Genomic DNA, 16,554 nt, shown 5'->3' with positions numbered 1-16,554 from the left:
GCATAATTTATATATTTCTATCTCTATCATAAATATCTTGTCCTCATTCCCTCACGGGTAGATATATTTAGGGCAATTATTTCTCAAGGAGAGGTTTTTTTTCATTTATTCCTCTAACAATCTTCTGCTTATTTGTTTCTAAACACAACTGCTTTGCTTGATGATGTGAGGGATCTGTCTTCCCTTTTCTTTCACCTCCCCCTATGGCTTTAGTCTTCCCTCTTCCTGTGTCATAGATGGTCTCCTGAATGCACCTGATGCTTTGTACAGATCATGATGTTATTTTATGCTAAGATATCATCCATACTCTATGCGTTCAGCCACATACCGGTTTCTTCATAGTCTGTACTACACTTCTATAATTCTTCTAAGAAACTCTGGGTCACCTTTGAACCTTTCTTATCTTTGTTTCTAATATCTTAAAATTTGATTACTGGGCTTTGTGTGTAGAATAAATGACCCACTCCCTACTACTCTCAGCAAGCATAGGTTTTATTGGGCACCGTCATTGTTTTCCATATGTCATGCCAGTGATTTTTCAACCTTTTTTTTTTTTGTCTCGCAGCATACTGACAAGGTGCAAAATTGTCAAGGCACACCATCATTTTTTTTTATTTAGCTCTTTCTTCCCTTTCTTTTTCTGCCTCTGTCAAATCAGATTGTAACCGCTTTCTCACCCCATCTATTTATTTTTACTTTTCAACTACCTATCAACTTTCTTTCTCCTCCTCTCACTCCCTAGCTCTCCTAGTTCCCGTCTCATTCTTTCCCCTGCCTCTTAATCCCTTCTACCTTTTCTCTACTCCCCATTACTGCATTTTAACCTCATGTACATATTACCCTCCTCTCACTTATCTCCTTGACAACCCTCCATGACCTCTCCCTCATGGTTCCCCAATTCCCAGTTTCTCTCATTCCTTCCTCCCTTGTAGCCTGACATCAGCATGCTTCTTCTCTCCACCCAGCATCTCCCTGTATCATTTCTCTCCCATCTCTCCTTGCCCCTGTGGCCCAACATCTTTCTCCCTCAACTCCACCTTCAGGTCCATCATTTCTCTTTTTCTTCCCCTCTATCCCTTGGATCCATCATTTCTTTCCCCCATCTTGTCCATCACTCCCCACCCCACCCCTCTGGTCTATGGCTTTTCTCTCTTTCTTCCATAACTCCCCTCCACTCCCCAGGCCCAGTATATTTCTCTTTCTTCCCTTTCCTTCCTCTCCTCACGGTTCCAACATTTTTCTGTCTTCCTTTCTCTCTCCACCCCCAGGTACAACTTCTCTTTCTCTCCACAGGTTGCAGACTCCTGTTGTTAGATGACCAATGTTGCCTGTGAACCACCTGGCATGCAACATTAGTCTATCAGGCTGGGAGCATTGGGCCGCCAAGCTGTGGCCTGATGCTCCTGAGCCACTGTGTAAAGCGGCCAGCACTGACTCAGTAAGGGTTAGTGATTGGGGCCCCCTCAAAACTGAATGCCCGTCTAGAGCATTGTGCTTTGATAAGACCCCCCCAAAAAAGCAAGCCCCAAACCATCCCCCCCATCCTAACTAGCTTCCCTTAGGTGGCAGACCCCACGATGAACCCCCCCATCAAAGCCTGAAACCCCCCACACTCCCAGTGGTCCTCCTGGGCCTACCATAGGTAAATCATTGGTGGTCAGTTGTCTGGGCAGGAGCAATATCTAGTCGCTTCTGCCCTTGTCATCGCTCCCTGGCAGTATTTTATAAATTTAAGTGTGCAAATGGCACTTTAGGTGCCAAGTTATAGAATGAGGAGGTTTAATTGTGTTACGCTTAAGAAACAAACTAACATTTGATAAACACTGTAGTATCTCTGGAATGACTAAACTGAAGACTTTCCCCTTTATTATACTGTTATCTTTTCTGTGTCATGGTAGATAAAAATTTGTGACTAAGATAACCAGTGTTGATTGTAATTGCATTAGGCGCCAGAAGGCAATAAATCGACTGTATAGTCTCTCTCTCTGCCGTGCCACTATATTTCTCTTTGTCTCTGCCTTGCCACTATATTTCTCTTTGTGCCCCAGCTACTTTTGGGGGATTCAAGGTGACAATCAATAAAATGCCACATTGTATGATGAGATGAATGGGCTTATTGAGCTGTGGAAGAAATAAAGCTATCCTTTGAAGGAGGACAGGTAATTTGCTTAATCTTTATAATAGGTTCATTGAAAACATGTTCTAAATTTTGTTTGTTTTGGTAGGTGTTAATGTGAGATCATTTCTATAACAGTCTGCTTTTGTCCTAAGACAATGTTAAGCAGTGTTTTCAGTAGTTTGTTTTCCTTCTTCATTGTAGATTTGTTTTGGTAGACTGAAAACTCAAGTACTCCTACCTGCTATATTCCTAATTCGGGCCCCATTGCTCAAAACTCCGGCGCTATTCCGAATAGCACAATAAAAATACTGCTGGAACAACGCAGAAGAACAATGCCCTAATGCTGAAACGTTAATGAGATGCAAATATAGGTGCGCTCATAGCATTGGCATTAGGGAGTTCAGCAGGAGTATTGTGCTTGGGTGCAATCGCAGATGAGTTGTGTGTTGAGCTCAGCTCCTGTGCGCATGCACCTGGTAAAACCTGAACGTGAAGCACACATTGGCATCTAAGCACTTTTAATTTTTTTTTTTTTTAGCTTGAACACTTATATTTAGACGCAGGAAACAGATGCCAACGTGTGCTTTCGCTAGGATCTGCTGTCCTCATGACTGCTTAAGGGCTGGCATGAACTTCCTTCTACTTCCAAAAGCAATCAAAAGTGGCAGATTTTGCAGAAAGAATCATGAGAGAAGCAGGAGAATCATGGGAAATCATCTCTTCCAACACCCTAACACCTGCTCCGACCTGGCATTATTTTTTCTGCAGCAGTAAGGTATTTTTTTTCAGGCGCTCTTTTTTGAGCATTGGGTCAGAATAGAAAATGACCTCATTATCATGAGCTTGACTACATTTGCATGCTATCTACTCTAGTGCCTAGCACGCTAGTTGTTTCCTACGCTAGACCCCTCAACATTCTGTGAAGGTAAATGTGGACACTAATGGTCTCTAGCGCTCGTGTGTACTTTTGAGCATCGGGGTCTCAGTGTTAGGTGCTTGGCTTGGATGCAGCCTAAGTAGTAGGTACAGCACTTTGCTGTAATTTTAGGGGTATCTTCAGAGTATAGGTTGCAATACCTTTTATTGCACTACCTATAAAAAGATGTTTATATTGGGGCTTGGCTACTCCCAGCCCACATGCTACAAGAATGCAAGTTCAGTGTACCAACATCTTCTTGAGAGATGCTGCATGTTTCTTGGTTACTTTCTCAAAAGCATTGCTGACTGTTGCTGCAGGACATGCTTTCCAGACCTCACCAGCTTTTTCTTCAGCCACACAGCTTTATGATCTAGAAAAAACATCTTTGTAGGTGAAAGCTATCATAACCTACAAGGACTTCAGATTTTTACTGTGGCCAATATTACTACAAGAATTCTACTACTACTACTACTTATCATTTCTATAGAGCTACAAGGCATGCACAGTGCTGTACACCATACACAAAAAGACAGTCCCTGCTCAAAGAGCTTACAATCTAGATAAGACAGGTAAACAGCTCGTGAAGTTTATTCCAGGCGTGAGGTGCAGCAAGATAAAAGGAACGAAGTCTGGAATTAGCAGTAGAGGAGAAGGAGACAGATAAGAGAGATTTATCTACAGAACGGAGTACTCGAGGGGGGGTGTAGGGAGAGACAAGAGTGGAGAGGTACTAGTGAGCGGCAGATTGAATGCACTTATAGTTTAATAAGAGAAGTTTGAACTGAATGTGTAAACGGATAGGGAGCCAGTGAAGTGACTTAAGGGAGAGGGCTAATGTGAGCATAACGACTTTGGCGGAAAATGAGTTGCGCAGCAGACTTTTGGACTGATTGAAGAGGAGAGAGATGGCTAAGAGGGAGGCCGGTGAGAAGCAGGTTACAATAATCAAGACGATAGGTGATAAGAGTGTGGATAAGGGTTCTGGTAAAGTGCTCAGAGATGAAGGGACGGATTTTGCTGATGTTATATAGAAAGAAACAACAGGTTTTGGCAATCTGCTGAATGTGAGTAGAGAAGGAGAGAGAGGAGTCAAAGATGACCCCAAGGTTACGAGCTGATGAGACAGGGAGAATGAGAGTGCCATCCACAGAAATAGAGAAGGGGGGAGAGGAGAGGTAGGTTTAGGGGGAAAGATGAGAAGCTCGGTTTTGCCCATGTGAAGTTTCAGATGACGTTGAGACATCCAGGCATACATAGCAGTTACAATTATTTCACCTCGAGGAAGCATCAGGGATTGTAAATTTAGAATTATTCAGAATCTCTGGAAATACATATGCCCCCAAATTCTATAAATGGTGTTGTGCATGCTAATTTGGCCACAAGACCAAATTGCGTGCACAGCTTATTGATTAACAAACCAATCAATGCTGATAATTGGTACTTAAATTAGCAGCACTAATTAGCTTTATTTATTTTTTGCATTTGTATCCCACATTTTCCCACCTATTTGCAGGTTCAATGTGGCTTACAGTGTATCGTTATTGTTAGATAATAGATTGGAAGATAACAGTTAGTGTTACATAGAAAACATGGTTGACATAATAGAACTTAAACGATTAAATTAATCAAGAAATTAAACCAGCAGGTATAAGAGAAAAAACAATTCTGATTATAAGTAAAGTGGAGATGTGTTACATTTGCATTGGCTGATCTTTGTGGTATGCCTTGTTGAAGAGGTGGGTCTTCAGCTATTTACGAAAGTTAGTTCGTAAATAGTTTTTAAGTTGAGCGGCAGTGCGTTCCATAACTGTGTGCTCAAGTAAGAAAAGTTTGACGCATGCGCTAGTTTGTATTTTAGACCTTTACAGCTGGGGAAGTGAAGATTAAGGAATGTGCGGGATGATCTTTTAGCGTTCCTGGGTGGTAAGTCTATCAGGTCTGACATGTAGGCTGGGGCATCTCCGTGAATGATTTTATGAACTAGAGAGCATACTTTCTAGGCATATTCTATAATTTGGTGCACGTAAATTCTAATATGTGCAGCTGAAAAGGGTGTGTGGCCATGGGCATGGAATGGGCTGGTCATAGTGTTAGAAAAATACTATGCTCCCTGTTTACTAAGCCACACTAGTGGCTGGTGGTACGCAAATGCTGAATGGGCTGTGTCGGCATTGCCACGCGGCAGTCACTACTGCAGCTTAGTAAACGGGTATGTGCACTATTACAGAATATGCCCAAGTTAGGCACAGGTATTTAGGCCGGGTTTTAGGTGGCCTAAATGGTTGGGCCTACATTTTAGTCACAATGGCCGCCAAGCATATTCTATAAACTACACCTAACTTTAGGTGTAGTTTATAAAGTCGCTCTATGTGCGTGGTTTTTCAGCGCAGTTTTTTAAAGCACTATTTATAGAATTTGGCCCTTGGTATATATCTTAGCTGTTGTGCTAGGATGAGTTTTGATTTTTAATGCTACACACATTAATGTTTTTACATATAATTAAGTATGTGCACATATGTACACACACACACAGATATTCATTACCACACAATTAAATATGTTTACAATTTATCACGTTTAACATTCAGTACAAGTGGATTATCTTTTTTGTGTTATTTTGCTAAAATAGCTTTTTATTTGTAATACTCATGAGGGCCAAATAAACGGTTATACAAGAGAGTCTATATTACCTCTCCCACCCTCCATTTGAAATATGAGATTTGCTGAAGCTGCCATTGCTAATAGTTATGAGAGGAAATACCCCTCTGAAGGGACACCACCTTGTAGTGGTGGAGGGGCTTCCGTGTTTCAATGACTCAGAGGGCTATGCTGAAGGGTTACCCATATCAGACAGGCCTCTGAGGAGAAACCAGACAAAGAGTGTCCCAAACTAGGGAGAGTGGAAAGATGGTGACCTGAAGCTCGTACACTCAATGGCCCAGCTGTCCTCTGAAGTTTTGTCTTTGTTTACATGAAATTTCCTCTTTGCACCTGCAGTTACCTTAACTGAGAGGAAGGGGACAATGGGGGGTCAGCCGCCGATGGCCAGTGTTTTGTCTCCTGTGCAGCAAGTGTGGGACCGCTGCGCGACGAGCTGCCCACAGATGACTGGGTTGATGAGTCCATTGATTAGCGCTGGCGAAGGAGCATCGATGCTCTTGGACCTGGAAACAACTTTATCGCTCTCAAATCATTTAACCACCATGTCCAAAGGAGTGGAGGAGTGAGTTAGGAGTGTATGCTGAAACGGAAGTCATTTACAGCTGAACCCGTGTCGGCGGTGCCACTCCTAAACCCATAAGAGCTATCAGCTTGGAGTTTTTGGCTCCCGTGGAGGTTACATTGAATATCATCTGGAAGGTGCGCCAGGACCTAATGGTGGTAGTAAATAATTTTGCTTCAGATATAATCTTATTAGTGAGCCAATGGATAATCTAATCGAATCCTTTGAGAATGAAAAATTGATACAGCAAATGAAGTTCCACAGGAATAGGAAATGGTTAAGATTTTGAAAATGTTAATGGACCATAAAAATTTGAATAAAATGAATATTGTTACAGATGATTAATATCGAGATTGTTGTTTTCCCAGAGTTCCGGGTATGACTCCTAAAGTTTTTTTTTTTTCCTCTGAAATGATTCCTCTTAGTATATTAATTCAAAAGGAGTGAAGCCTGTGAAACTGGGATTACTTTAATCAGTGGGAATTGGATCAGAGATTCAAGTGTTTATATTGTTAAATAATTTCTGTTTTAAAAGGGGAAAAATGAAATCACGTGTATTGTTTCCGCTAATATTGGACAATAAGTATGTTTCCAACGAAATTAATTGACTATACACCGTTTTGGGTTTGAGGAGGCCAACCAGATGATCAATGTGGAATAATGATTCAGATAAATAATAACTGGGGATAATCAGGTTAATACGTTTTCTTGATTTACTGTTGTTTAATTGATCTCCTTGTCTTGTTTCACTCTCCCTATTTATTTTGTGGTCTAAGAAAGAGAAAGATTGTATATAATCCATTTATCTAGTTGAGATTGTTTTCCTCTAATATTGTATTAATGTACAGTCATCTCTGTATTACTGTTTGCAAGTGACACCTGTAAAATGAAAAATTATAAATACATTATAAAAAAACAAAGAGAGGAAATAAACCTGGGCTGCATTTTTTAATTATGCTTTTGACAAACAATGATTCAGAGATCTGTAATGCAGTGCAATGTATGACTTTGTATTTCTGAAATCTACAAGTCAGATAAAGAAAGTTTGCCCTGGCCAGAAGTAAGTTTCCTTTTCCTTCATAGAGAATCCAGACCTTGTAAAATGCTACACAGGGTTGAAAAAGGGTTTAGACCAGTTCTTGGAGGAGAAGTCCATAAATCATTATTTGCTATGTAGATATGGGAAAGCCAACTCTAGTCTTAGGGTGTGAGCAAAAAGGAATGGATCTACTCTTTATTGGTCACTGTGGAGACAGGATTCTGGTCTTGATGGACTTTTGGTCTGACCCACTGTGGCGCATCTTATGTTCTACGATTAATGATCCCCATTCATTATACTTTCTGTTTTAGACCTGTATAACAGAAGGTCAACCTCTGAAGTAGTATCTTGATTGAGTTAGACTTTACTATAGGAAAGGTGAACTTTTGTTTTGGGGTTTGTTTGTTTGTGATTCTAGCTTTCACATGCATCTGACTGTTGCCTCTTAGGAAGGATCAGTTGAGTGGATGCCATATAGCAGTATTGCTGCTTGCTGCTCTGCTTTTCTCGGCAGCTGCCTCATAACATTGGTCCCATGGATCCATGGAAGCAAACCAAAGTGCATCCTAATGTTTTAACTCTTTATCAGACTGATTAACTATTTGTGACATTACAGAGTAAACAATGAATGCATCACTAACTACATGTATTTAACATTACTGAAGCGTTACTGGATGATAAAATGTTGACCCATTAATGGTTAATATTCATGCTGTCAGAGGGAAAACTGGTGAACAAGCCACAAATCGTTTTGCAATGTGACTATTTATTGCAGTAGAATTCACACTTTGGTTATAGAGTTTATAGATGTTTAACTAAGTACATAAGTTTAGTTGTGTGTGTTTAAGATTTGGACTGATTTCTCTTCCACTAGTGTTTAATTACCTGTTACTGCTTCTAGTGCGGGTCCTAAGAAAACGACACTATGGATCTGATTCACTATGGTGGCAATTCTGTAAATTGGTGCCTCCTTTATAGCGCCTTGATGCAACACGGGGTGTGCCAACTCTATAACGACATCAGGGTTTTAGTGCACCAAGGAGAAGGCATGCCCACTTATACAAAGTCAATGGCAGGCATAGGAGGATGTTGTGCCTGGATCCATCAATCAACACACACATCTGAGAGTGTTCTATAAGATGAGAGATGGGAGACACTCCCATATCCTGCCCATGCTCCTTCCACAGGTACACCTCCTTTTCAGTTGTATGATTTGCCACTTGCAAGCTTACAGAATAGTGTTCTGGGCAAGTGTGCATGTAAGCGGTGCCTATTCTGCACTTATGCACATCAGACATGCCTAAATGCAGGCATGTGGTATAAGAATCGCTCTCTAATCTTTTTACTCTGTTAGACGCAGAATAGGAGAAAAGCCATAGTGAGCCAAGCCTTAAATGTTTAATGTATTTCCACTACCAAAGCATGTTCATCAACAGTAAGAATGATATTATGAAGATTCCTCTTACTAGTGTAGATTTTTTTTATTGATTTTTGAGTAGAGATAATTGTTAAAGTTGGTCCAGTCATATATTTACCTACTTTCATCACTATAAAGCAGGGGTTCTCAACCCAGTTTTCGGGACACACTTAGCCAGTCGTTTTCAGGATACCCACAATGAATATGCATGAGACAGGTTTGCATAGAATTTTATTTTATTTATTTATTTGTAGCATTTGTATCCCACATTTTCCCACCGATTTGCAGGCTCAATGTGGCTTACATTTGCCGTAATGGCGGTTGCCATTTCCGGGTAACAGAATTACAAATGGTGTTGCGTTAGGTGCATACATACATGGGACATACATGGAACATAACATAAATGGAACAAATCATGGTATATATGTATATCATGTGCATACATATATGGTAAAGCAGAATACATTAAGGTATTGCATGAAGGTTCTTGAGTAATACATTGGATTGTAGCATACATTGGGTCAACGACTGTAGAGTGACCCTATTTGACCTAAGGTTTAATGTGCTTGATCATTAATAGAGAAGAGGTTAATCAGTCATGTGGTAAGATTTCAGTTTTCTGTAGATCGTGTGTAGTGTTATTGTTTAGTATTTAAGATGGATGTTTAAGGTATGCCTTCCTGAAAAGTTCTGTTTTCAGTAGTCTTCGGAAGATGGTTAAGTCTTGCATTGTTTTTATGGCCTTTGGTAGTGTGTTCAATAGCTGCGTACAGATGTATGAGAAACTGGTCGCGTATGTGGATTTATATTTTATCCCTTTACAGTTAGGATAGTGTAGATTGAGGAATGTGCGTGATGATCTTTTTGTGTTCCTAGTAGGTAAGTCTATAAGGTCTGACATATATGAATATATGAATAGAATAGAGGTAGTGCATGCACATTTATCTCATACATATTCATTGAGGATATCCTGAAAACCTGACAGGCTAGGTGCGTCTCAAGGACTGGATTAAGAACCTCTGTTCTAAAGGAATGGAGACCAGGATGCGGTCATTAATTTTTTACGTGAATGAGGAATGCAATACATTTAATTTCACATTTATAGATTGCCTTTTTTTCCCAAAAGCGGACTCAAAAGAAAATTTACATCACAAAAAAAAAAGACGGAATGCAAAAAGCCCTAAAATAAGCAAAGCCAATCCCCGTCTCCTACAAAAGAATGAACTAGTCCATCTCATGTAAGTAAATTCAAAGAAGAAAAATTTTCTCCCATCCAGAAAGGAATCTTAGGAAAGAGATAATGGAATTAATAAGCAAAGCATGACTGCTCCAACAGACATGATTGTATAATAAATTAATCTCATAAATTTCATTAGATAACCTTTAGTGATTACTAAAAAACCAAAACAAATGAATGTTTTCTCAATCGGGGAAGGAAAGCCAACATGGGAAAGGAACTCATGCCAGGTACAACATTTGAATTGCAATTCAATTGTAAAAGGCAATTCAAAGTTATTTTTTAATAATATAAATATAGTTTCTTTGTAATTATTGTTTGTACTGTTATATCAGGAAATTTGCACCCTATTTATTGGGAGGTGATAGTAAAAGCCCAATTTAAAGAGGCCCAGAATAATTAGAATGACATAATAGAAACTGGGACGTATACAGAGTCCTGTATTAATTACTACATAGTTAGATTTGTTAAAGTAGTATTGAAGGAAACCTTAAAATATCATACTTCTAAACCAAACCTCTGACAGAGACTTCTATCAGACTTGATCTCAAGAGTTTAGAACAGGAGCTAACTACTAGGCCAGCTAGTGATCTGGAGCTAGAACATAATAACATAGTAGATGATGGCAGAAAAAGACCTGCATGGTCCATCCAGTCTTCCCAACAAGATAAATTCATATGTGCTACTTTTTGTGCATACCCTACCTTGATTTGTACCTGTCCTCTTCAGGGCACAGACCGTACAAGCAGGGGCGTAGCTACGGGTGGGCCTGGGTGGGCACAGGCCCACCCAATCACAACTCAGGCCCACCCAGTCAGCGCTCGTAAAATCGGGCATTAAAAAAAAATCTGTGAAGCCATTTCGCAGGGCAGGCAGCGCTTCGCGTCTGCCCTGCGTGCATTGCAGAAGAAGGAAATCGCCTTGTCGTCTTTGGGCCTTCCCTCACTGTGTCCCGCCCTCCTTCTGTGTGGGCGGGACACAGTGAAGGAAGGCCCGAAGACGACGAAGCGATTTCCTTCTTCTGCAATGCACGCAAGGCAGACGCAAAGTGGACCTGCTGCTCCGAGGGTAGCAATTAATTTACTGGCGCATCATCACTGACGGCGCAATGCGGCTGCTAGTGCTCTGCAGCTGCTCTAACCCAGCATCAGCTGCCCAGCTACCCCGTGCCCCCCCGCAGTGCGCACGTCGCACACCAATAGAAAAATCTGCCGCCCTCGCGGCTCGGCTGAGTGTTCTGCAGCTACTCTCACCAAAATGCCTGCTACTGTGCTGCCTTGCCCCCCCCCCCCCCCCACCGCAATGCACATGCTGCACCTGTGCTGGGCCAGTCTCCCTGTTGGAGTGTCAACTGAAGAAGTTGGGTCCTCTTAATTCAGCCTCAGGCCTCGTCTCAGCACTCCCCCGCAGCCACAAACACCTACAGGAGCCACCACAGTTAGAGCTCTGCTCCAGGTGCACACTGACTGCATAGTGTGCATAACTGCAGTCTTTTGGGAAACAACACTCAAACCCAGGTAAAAACAAATGTTTTAAGTTTAATTATGTGTAATGCTGGTAGGCTTATGGGTAGGGGTGGGCTTTTCACTGCCTAGGGGGAAAAAGGTATATTTAATGTAATGCTAGTGGCTTTCTTTCTGGGTGGGGGTGGGCTCAGTGCTCAGGTTAAAATTTAAAAAAAGTTTTGTATTTAATATTGGTAAGGATGGTTTCTGCAATATCCATGTTAAAACAAAAAGAAAAGTTTTATTTTTAATGTAGGCAGGTTTCTAAGTGGGGGTGGCTCTGCAGTGCTCAGGACATTACAAAACAAAAGTTTTATATTTAATGCTGGTGTGCTTCGGTGGTGGGGGGGGGGGGAGTGGTGATGCCAGACTATGGGGGGATGGTTAAGGGGTAGGACATGGCTGACTCTAGGCTACAGGGAGGGGTGGGGGGTAGGGTAGGGCTGATGCCTAGATGGGGAAGGGAAGGGCTGATGCTCGGCTACAGGGATGAATGGGGGGATAGGGAAGGGAAAGTTAAAGCTGATGTCAAGCTACGGGGACGGATGGGGTGAGTAGAGTAGGGTAGGGAAGGGCTTGATGCCGGACTATGGAGATGGATGGGGGGAGGTAGGGAAGGGGTGATGCCCAGCTACTGTATGTCATTTACGTTGATGCAGGGCAGCTGTTGGGCAGATTACTTAGAAATCCTTATCAAGTGCATTCTAAGGCATTAGTTTGTATTATCCCAAGAAACACTACTCATATCTATATACATAGCGCCCACCCATATTAGCTCTGGGCCCACCCAAAATGTCAGGTCTGGCTACACCACTGCGTACAAGTCTGCCCAGCACTATCCCAGCCTCCCACCACCAGCTCTGGCACAGACCGTATAAGTCTGCCCAGCACTATCCCCGCCTCCCAACCACCAGCCCAATCTCGGTTAAGCTCCTGAGGATCCATTCATTCTGAACAGGATTCCTTTATGTTTATCCCACATATGTCTGAATTCCGTTACCGTTTTCATTTCCACCACCTCCCACGGGAGGGCATTCCAAGCATCCACCACTCTCTCTGTGAAGAAATACTTCCTGACATTTTTCTTGAGTCTGCCCCCCTTCAATCTCATTTCATGTCCTCTCGTTCTACCGCCTTCCCCTCTCTTTCTACAGAAACCTGTAGAAAAAAAATACCATGCCAAATAGCCCTCAAGGGCTCACCCCTTGGTATCAGGGATTGGCTGAGACTTCATAAAGGAAGCTGAAAGCTGTTCCAGCAACCCAAAGACTAATCAGCTCACTTGCGGCAGTGAGTCTTTGCCAACTCCATTTCCAAGTCTGCAGTTCCAGTTCACTTCCAACCATTGCTGTAGCTTTGTGATCTGCTTGCCAAGTCTACTTCCAGGCTTGTAATTCTGGTTCATTTCCATTTTCTGCAACGGCTGTGGAACCTGTTTCACTGCAAATTCCAGCTCCAGTTCTTACTACAGCTCTTGCTATTTATGTGTTCCAGATTTTGGCCTCTACTTGAGTGCAGCTCCTGACTGGTTGCTTTGAAGCCTGTGCAGAAGGCACTCCATGCCAGGATTAGCCTGAGTGACCTTGCCAGGAGCTTGGACCCTGCTCTGAGCCCTAGGTGCTTACAGTAAAGGATGGTAACCTGACACAGAGGGTTATTGACAGACTGATTTAAGGAGAGCACTGGGGTAGGCAAGGTGACCGTAGAAGGCTGCACTGATGAGGCTACAGTCACTAAATCATGGTTTTGTGATAATCAAGATTGGGAGGTGATCATACTGAGATAAACACTTTTTTCAGAAAGACTGTAACAGGTTAAGAAAAGGTGGGGAATGAGTACCTGAATGTATTAAAAGGGAAAGGGGGGAAATGGGACTTGATATACCGCCTTTCTGAGGTTTTTGCAACTACATTCAAAGCGGTTTACATATATTCAGGTACTTATTTTGTACCAGGGGCAATGGAGGGTTAAGTGACTTGCCCAGAGTCACAAGGAGCTGCAGTGGGAATTGAACTCAGTTCCCCAGGATCAAAGTCCACTGCACTAACCACTAGGCTACTCCTCCAGCAAAATAAAATCCATTTGGATAACAAGCTAAGTTGCTGGAGGAACAGTGATGTTCCCTTGCTTCCAGACACTGCTGAGGCAAGGGAGAAGCCACTGAGACTTTGCCTGACCTGCTGGGATCTAAATTCAGTTCTTTACGTGTTCTGTTTGTGTTGGTGTGTCCTGGTTTGCTCATTCTTCCTTGTTCCCATTGCAGATGATGGGTTACCACTGAAGGCATGAATCAAACAGAGGTTGCCCTTTGAATGTCTCTTCAGGAAGCCCTGGAGATCCACTGGTCCATTCTAGATATTGTTTACTTAAATGGTTAGTTTGCATCATGTGTATAATAGATAGATAAGATTTTAAACAATGTTGGGATAAATATTTCGGTGGTAGTTGGGTATGGTAGATGTGGGAAACTGCTAATGTCCAGACCATTATAAGAGTGAGGGGTGAGTGGGGGAGGGGAAAACAAATGTTGAGGCCTCCAGTGGTACTTTTTTCTCATAAATAATAGTGTAATTGCTAGTGTTATTATTTTCTAGCTGTGCTGGTTTTGAATGACCAGTCTGTAAATTGGAAATCCATTCTGATTTATGATCTGACTGTAAATCAACATGCACATATGCTGTGTATTACAGAAATACGACTGGATGATTTGTAATAAGGTAAATCTTATATAACTTTCTCCCCCTGATTTTTCTGCATTACATCAGCCTATATTAGTAGACATGCAAAATGTGCTATTATTTGAAATGAAAGAGAAAGTGCTAACAGCATTTAACGGTAAGTGACAGCAAATAAAGACCAGCATGGCCCATCCAGTCTGCCAAGAGGAGAGGCTTGGATTGTATCTGTGATTCTTTGCAGGGCCTTGAACATCCATACATGCTCAAGGCCTGCCCTCTCTGAACTTCTATTTTGGAAAGAGCAAAATCTGGCAGGCCTTGAGCATGTGTGAGTGCTCAAAGCCCTGCTCTAGCCACAAATATGAGTGCAGGTATGTTTCTTAATATATTTTTTGTGATATGATTGTTTTTTTCATATTGTTTAATAATATAGAATGTACTGTTTTTTGTTTTTATATTTAGAGCAATTTACAATGATTCACCAAAGATAACTTTGTCAAGCAATTTGCCAAGAAATACAAAAGAAAGTATTTAGGGATTAATCCCTCTTTGACCAACTTTTACAGGCATTAGTTCACTAGGAGGGAGACTGATCAATATACCATGACCTGAGAGGAGGTATAAAAGAAAGAGATAAGAAAACAAGGTCTAATTAACTGCATCTAAACTCTTTAAAAAGTCCAGAAGTCGTTACAAGTCAGGTTTTAGGAAACCTCAACTGAAATTTGACTCCCAAATTCAAAGCTTCCTGCTGCATAGATAGAAACTTCTTCCTTCTTTCCTGTGTCCATCTGGAAACATCAGGAAATATGTGAATCTTTTCTCCCATGAAAGTAACTGAAGCAGATTGTCTCAAATAGAGTCTCAGCAAAGCTTCCTTGTCTTGAAGAAATACAAAAGAGACCAATAAGGTGGCATGAAAATCCACCTCTTCTTGTGATCTCTCTAAAACAAATAAAATAAATAAAAGAGCTGAAACATTTAAGCTATCAGAAGATGAATCAACCACTTCTTGACCTTGAAACTTAGCTTCCCGAGTAGAAGAAGTTGATAAATAATAAAGCTTTTGTAGTGGTGGAAGCCCAGTTTCAGAATATTGGAGAACTTCTTTTAGACATTTATGAAATACATCCCGTGGGAAGCTTAGTTTAACAGGTGGAAATAAAGTGTCAGATTTAATGATCTAGCTCCATTTTCTAAATTCTCCAATTTTCAATGAACTATATTTCCATCTTGTAGCAGTTTATGTTCTACCTCCTTTATTTGGGATAAAGATAACTCATAGTCTTTCAAACTATTGAATCGTTGAGGTGTTCATCTTTGAATTGGAAACAAAAATAAGACAAACCTTATGCAGGGACTCCATAGCTGACAATAAGGACTACAACGTTACCTTTGCAGGTCTTACCAACAGTTGTAAAGCTGTATCAGATGGCTGTATTTCACTCACCATTGACGGTCCAGACATTGTCTCTAGTCCTGACAAATTCAACCCAACAACCGAAGAGGTAACTGAGAGGCTCAGATTTTCAGGGGAAACCCCATCCTGGAGCGTTGCTGTATCAGAAGGAAGCCCCTCCTTAGCTGGTTCAAAGACCCGAACTTCCAAGGTCTCAGCGGGTGTACTTCCTGACTTGCTCCCCGCTCCTTGAGCCTGCTGTGCTGGACTTCGCAGGCTAAGTGAAATCTCACTTTCCTGACTGGGACTCCTCTCCATACCGGTCAAAGGAACGCCCTGGGATGCAGTAGGCGTCGCATATGCTGTGATCAGAGTCTGAAGAAGAGCTGGGATTGCAGAGGGTAAGGCAGAAACTCCTCTAATCTTTCCCTTTCTCTTTAGCATCATAAAAAATATGGAAATACGTTAAAGGAAAAAAACTCTTCCAGAGCTCAGCATAGCACGTCTGACCTCGACGCCATCTTAGTCCTAGAATGTAGTGACTGCCATGTAATATTTTCTTAAATTGTTTTTTATTCTATTTTTAAATACATTTTTGTATATTTCTCTGAATATTATCCTTTATATTTTCGGTTTTTATCATTGATATTGTTTATTGCTGCTATTTTATAATTTTGGTAATTTCAATTTGAGTGTTTTAGACCTTTTTAGATTTTTTAATGTGTATGCTTTCTATATATGTATCACTTATTGTATATTTTACAGACTCTTGATGCAGGCCATACCACCGAAACATGGCCATTTTTGAAGATAATCAATAAAAGCCAACTTTACACCATTGACTTTACTGGTCATTTCCACTGTCTTCTGGGTGTGATTTGTTCTGTGGAGATCAGTTCTTCTTCTTTTGTTTGCTGCTTGTGTGCTATGGCATACTGGGAAACACTAGTGTTGAGAATGCACTAACAGGAATGTGGGATCTGAATGGTAGAAAGGAACAATAGCTAGCAACAAAATG

The 16,554-nt window shown here is 41.3% G+C and overlaps 1 protein-coding gene across 2 annotated transcripts in view; it reads left to right on the top strand.

Annotated features, from left to right (window-relative positions):
- The window catches only part of SLC7A9 (solute carrier family 7 member 9), a 93,611-nt gene that overhangs the window by 9,102 nt on the left and 67,955 nt on the right, over positions 1-16,554 (top strand). Inside the window, exon 2 of one of the 2 annotated variants that reach the window (XM_030204412.1) lies at positions 13,723-13,832. The exons of the other annotated variant lie outside the window; for it this stretch is intronic. The gene's annotated coding sequence lies outside the window, so the exon portion shown is untranslated. The remainder of the gene's footprint in view (positions 1-13,722; positions 13,833-16,554) is intronic. 2 annotated transcript variants of the gene reach the window in all.

Source organism: Microcaecilia unicolor, chromosome 5, assembly GCF_901765095.1.
Source record: "Microcaecilia unicolor chromosome 5, aMicUni1.1, whole genome shotgun sequence".
NCBI classification, from domain to species: domain Eukaryota; kingdom Metazoa; phylum Chordata; class Amphibia; order Gymnophiona; family Siphonopidae; genus Microcaecilia; species Microcaecilia unicolor.
The sequence above is the reverse complement of the archived record's forward strand: the minus strand, read 5'-3'. Positions and strand labels throughout refer to the sequence as shown.